The 6,105-nt window shown below is 41.6% G+C and overlaps 1 pseudogene; it reads left to right on the plus strand.

Annotated features, from left to right (window-relative positions):
• The first annotated feature begins 987 nt into the window (after window positions 1-987).
• Window positions 988-4,626, plus strand: LOC119282491 (annotated as a pseudogene).
• Window positions 4,627-6,105: the final 1,479 nt, after the last annotated feature.

A 6,105-nucleotide genomic window follows, 5' to 3' on the forward strand; every position in this document is an offset into this window, starting at 1 on the left:
TAAGAGCAAATTAAAAAGAGTCGTTGTAGTTGTATGAAGTAGGAATGCGACAAGTCTTATAATGAAATTAACGTATTAGTATGGGTTGTCCTGTGCATCCAGTCTAGCATGGGACCAGTTTCATTGGCAACTTGCACGCTGCACTGCAGCAGCTTGAGTAGCAAGCCTGTACTGCATTCAGTGTTGCACGCGCATGTCTACAGTTCAATGGGTCCAAGGTTGAAATAATGACACCATACTCGATAACGAAAGAAGGTATAGCATCTCGTTTACTATGATTGACTGAATACTCATATCAACAAGGAATTTTTGCATTTTCGGGAGTCGTTCACAAGGAACCTTAAAGTTAAGCGTGTTTCGCTTGAGCAATTTGAGGATGGGTGACCAACCCGAAAGTTGATACCCTGTCTGCACAAGCAAGGATCAAGTGTGCAGCAGCTGACGCCTTCGCCCCGCGCCGCTGATGGTGCCGTGCCGTGAGTGCTACCGTGATGCCTTTTTTTAGTTCTACTCAACTTGTCTCATGAGTTATGAAAAAATTGAGCGATAAACCGGAGCAAATCTGTCTTTGAGCACCAACGGCTTACGAAACAACATATCAAAAACAACTTAAACCCGGCACACACCGACGGATGCCACATGACATGAGATACTGGCGTCGGTGTTGTCGTCATCACCCATCATGTCCACGACCCTGTGATTCCATCTCCGCTGGCTACGAAACGCAAGACCGCAACGCAACCAAAGTCTTTCCTAATTTGGTCTCGGTCTTTACAGGTTTGGTCTACGGTCTTCACACCACTCAAACGCCGGTCAGTCAAGCATAAAGTCTTTAGTCTCTCTCGCCGGCTAACTAAATACAGACATCCCAGCACATCACCATGAATGTGATGTTGATATATAGGAGTGACTCGGTGTTGCATTATTTTGCATAATAAATAAGAAACCATCAAGGATCTTGTGCCACTGCCCTGCGTAAGCTAGTCGATGGACATGGTTATCGTCCCCATCCTTCTCCTGCTGCTCCTGCCCTTCGTTGGTGCCCAATGGTTAGTGTGCGGTGACAGCGGCAACTATGCATCAAACAGCACCTACCAAGCCAACCTCATGCTCCTTTCGTCCACCCTCCCCAACAAGGCTGTGTCCAACACCAGCCTCTTCGCCACCGCCACCGTGGGCCATGCTCCGGATATCATCTACGCCCTTACGCTCTGCCACGGGGACATCACCGACGCCTCCGACTGCGAGAGCTGCGTGGCTGCCGCCTTCAAAGATGCGCAGCTGAGCTGCCGGTACAATAAGGAAGCCAGCACGTACTACGATTACTGCATGCTCAGGTTCTCCAACCATAATTTTCTCCTTGCCAACAGTACCGAAGATCAGATGAAGTGGATCAACCTCCGGAACACCCTGAACTTCACGACAGGTGTCGACTCCATCACGCACTTGCTGTTCATGCTTCTGAACAGCACGGCCCAAGCGGCTGCAAACAGCTCGAGGAGGTTCACCACCTCACGCTTAGGCGTCAACAGCGTCCCAACGATGTACTGCTTTATGCAGTGCACGCCCGACCTCACGCCCGACGACTGCGCGGCTTGCTTACAGCTTGTTTTGAAGCATACGCTCAAGTTCCTAGATGGAGCGCAAGGTGGTCGAATTCTTGGGAGATGGTGTAGCATGAGGTACGAGCTATACCACTTCTACGAAGGGGTCCCCATGCTTGCAATTCCGGCGGTCAATGGCACTACGCCAGCGCCCACGCCTGCTACCAGGTACCCACATTCCCAGTCACATCCACCAGCTGCTGCGCCTCTCCCGGAGGCGCAGGCAACCGTTCAAGAACAACAGGGTATGTAAACTCCTCACCCTTTCCAGGACATACTTAATTGGACATGCCAACACTGCTTCTATTTGATTATAATTGATTCAGAAAAATTATGGAGAAAAGCTTTTTAAATGAGGGAATTCCCTCGAACTTTGCGTTGAGATGCATACAGCCAGTAAAAATAAATTATTTGTACTGATATATAGACTCCCTCCATTCCAAATATTTGTCATGGTTTTAGTTCAAATTTGAACTTAAACCATGACAACTACTTTGAAACGGAGGGAGTATAATCTATACTAAATTATCTTTCATGGCAAGCTGATTTACTCTTGCACATGATGGTAATCTCCACTTACAAAAATCGCTTATTAGATCTTTATGATAAGTAGCTTCTTAAATACGTCCTAGCACTATTTACACAGGTACTAGCAGACAGAGCTTAGAACAGATGAATAAAAATAAATAAATAGAAGAACTAAGTTTTTTAAAAATAAGCTAAGTGAATCAAAGAGAAAATGAGGTTCATTGACTAAGGGGTAAACCGCTAGAATCGGAACGGTTCAAAGGTCACGGAAAAATGGGTGAAATTTCCTTTGTCAATTATATGGCTGACCCATGTTTAATTTGTCAAGCTGATTTTCCATTATTGCCTAGCAGAAAAATATATTTTCTCTATCACTAAATGAATCCATGTTTATTTATACTATATGAGAACTATACATGATTTAGTCTTTTTTTTTCCTTAGGACGCAACTCACGCAAGAGGGTGTTGTGGATTATTGCTGTGGTGGCTCCACTACTGTCAATACTGTTATCTGTTATGTTGTATGGATGAGAAGAAGAAGAAGACAAGGTTTGTTCCAATGATGGCTCATTCACGAACATGTTCCTCGAAAAACTGAAATTTATTAATGTAGCCAGCTAGGTTAAGTTTCAGTCCAAGATTAATGATGTATATTTGTATGTTCTCTCAATTTAGGAAAAGTAAACTTAAACGACCAGCTGGCTGCCACAAATAGACCGGAAGAAGACGAACTGGTCTGGAGGTTGGAGGAGAAGAGTTCAGAGTTCACTCTCTTTGACTTTTCTGAGATATTGCATGCTACACATAACTTCTCCAAAGAAAATCTACTTGGACAAGGTGGTTTTGGCCCTGTCTACAAGGTAAATGCATTGTCTTGAAAAGATTCAATTCTAAGTTCATTATAAAATATATATAGTAACGATTACCCTGAATAAATCTAATGTTGGCTGGCCATTAATAAATACATCTTGCATGTACGCTGAAAATACATAGTACTTTGCAGAAATAAAAGTTCAGAAAATCTTGATAACTTGTTTATTTTTTCTTATTTTGCAATGGATGACTTGTAATCCTTATTTTGTCATTTCAATAAAAAATGATGCCTCCAATTTTGTTTTGTACATATTTACAGGGCCAATTACCGGATGGAATGCAAATTGCAGTCAAAAGGCTTGCCTCGCATTCAGGACAAGGTTTTACAGAATTCAAAAATGAAGTAGAACTTATTGCAAAATTACAACACAATAATCTTGTCAAGCTCTTGGGATGCTGCATTCAGGGAGAGGAAAAACTATTGGTGTACGAGTATTTGCCAAATAAGAGCTTGGACTTCTTTATATTTGGTATGCATAGTGTGTTTTTAATAATATTTTGCATTGTGGTCCATACATGCTATAAAATGCTCTCTCTAATGTGCAGAAAGAAACAGGACAACTTTTATTGATTGGAACAATAGACGTGCGATAATTGAAGGGATAGCCAAAGGTCTTCTGTATCTCCACAAGCACTCTCGGTTACGCATCATACACCGAGACCTTAAGGCCAGCAACATTCTCTTGGACCAGGACATGAATCCTAAAACTTCTGATTTTGGCCTAGCAAAATATTCAGCTCCAATGATACTCAGGGAAGCACAAAGAGGGTAGTAGGAACATAGTAAGCATATTCCTCAATTACAAATTACAACATAAGTAGTGCCTACAGTACCATTAATTAGTTGACGAACCGAATCATATATTTTGATATAATATTTTCTTGTGCTTCTAACTCATTTCAGTGGTTATATGTCTCCGGAGTATGCATCTGAAGGCATTTACTCAATCAAATCAGATGTGTTCAGCTTTGCTGTGTTACTTCTTGAGATCCTTAGCGGAAAAAGGAATTCGGGTTTCTATCAGTACGGAGACTTTCTTAACCTTCTTGGATATGTGAGCATTTTCTAAACCCTCGTGTGTTTAGCGTGTTACTTTTGTACTTCCTCCATTTCTAAATATAAGCATTTGTAGAGATTCCACTATGGACCACATATGGATGTATATAGATGCATTTTAGAGTATAATTCACTCATTTTGCTCTATATGTAGTCCATAGTGGACTCTCTACAAAGACTTATATTTAAGAACAGATGGAGTACTGGACTTATAAGTTTTATCATGTATATTCATACGATGAAGATACTTTCTCGCTTTCTGCAGTCATGGCAACTATGGGAAGGAGGAACATGGGCTAAGCTTATAGATGCATCAATTGCAAAGGAGATCTGTACATCAGATGCTAGGAGGTACATTAACATTGCATTGATGTGTGTACAAGAGAGTGCAGATGATCGACCCACCATGTCAGATGTTGTTGCAATGTTAAACAGCGAGAGTGTTATTCTTCCAGAACCAAATCATCCAGGATACTTCAACCTAAGGGTATCTAAGACACATGAATTTCTTTTCCATGCAGTAACAATGATGTAACCATCACTGAGGAGCAACATGGCAGATAGTTGATTACTCCATTTCAGTTGTTAATGAACATAAGCACACAATCATATTGGTGTACGAGTTGTACACTAAAACCACACCAAGATTTTGATGTTAATTACTGTACCTACTGATGTACAAACATTTCTAAATTAATTAATGCTTAAATAAGCCTAGAATAGCTAGACATACCAGGTGAATAAACTTACACTACTACAGAACATAACATCATGCAGGGGCCAAACCCTGCATTGCACACAATACTCTGTCATGTCTCTAAGTCTAGAGTGACTTACTCCTCCACAGTTACTCACCCGTTTTCCCATCCCCATTGTCAACCTCACCGATCTTGCCTTCCTTCAACCCGATCAGGTCCTCCTCACCTTCTTGCTCAGCCCGCCGGGTCCTCCTCAGCGCGGCCGCGCTCGCCAGTTGGGTTTGGGAGAACAATTGCAATGGTTGTCGTGTCGTGCTTCGGCCGAATGAGGAAGGTGCCGGGAGGACCCCAAACCCAACAATATCATCACCGCCACCTCACAGCCCTCCAGCAGCGGGATTCAGCATGACCTTATTAGCATGTGTGGGTAGCCAATGGATAAAGCACAATCAGAGAGGATGGCCGCCACGATCTCGTCGCCACACACGGCGTGCTATCGTGTGGTACCAGCCTTCGTGCTGATGAATATAGCCATGCTCGGTGTGTTTGTTCTTGTGTGTGCTGGTGTTGATCCAATACATTCAGTTTATCTCATATTATGTTTATGCCAATATATTATTATGGATGTTTTATTCTTCGGTTAAAATTAGAATTGTGCAACTAATTAGGAGTTACCTGAGTACTTTGATGCCATTGTTTAGGAAGTTGGATATATTATTCATATCATGTATTGGTATCATGTTGTGTATTGAGTAGCGGAGCATAGATTTCACCAAACCCTGGGCCAAAATTTATTTTCGCGACATAGGATAACTTACATACTTATAACTACCCCAAGAACACATATAACATTCCAAAATATATTACATGCAAAAACATAGAGAATGAAGCTCAATGCTAAATAAATTTACAATTAAAACCTAATTCTTAATGATTTAACGAAAGAGATAAAGCATGACAGTGCTACAAATAATAATACAAGTATAAAAAAGAGTACAAAATCAATTGTTTTACTTTATTTTATATTTCTACTACATCAACTGAAATTGAAAACAAATGCATCAATTTGAATTCAACAGTGCATATAGGCAAAGACTTGTAATGAATACATACATGTAGATTTCAATTCAAATTTCTCATACAACAATAATACAAGGATAGATACTCTCAGCCGCTCTCAGTTTCCATTGGGTAAGAAAATTACCCAATGACAGCAGCCTCCTGAATCTGGCTGCTTAGCCTTGCCTAGCAGAGTAGGAGCAGAAGTAGCAGGCTATTGTAGGAGAGACGCCGATGGACGAGAAGGGCCGGCGTGGTGGCACGCGGCTGGAGCAGCATGCCTAAG

The sequence above is a fragment of the Triticum dicoccoides genome, chromosome 3B (assembly GCF_002162155.2).
Source record: "Triticum dicoccoides isolate Atlit2015 ecotype Zavitan chromosome 3B, WEW_v2.0, whole genome shotgun sequence".
NCBI classification, from domain to species: domain Eukaryota; kingdom Viridiplantae; phylum Streptophyta; class Magnoliopsida; order Poales; family Poaceae; genus Triticum; species Triticum dicoccoides.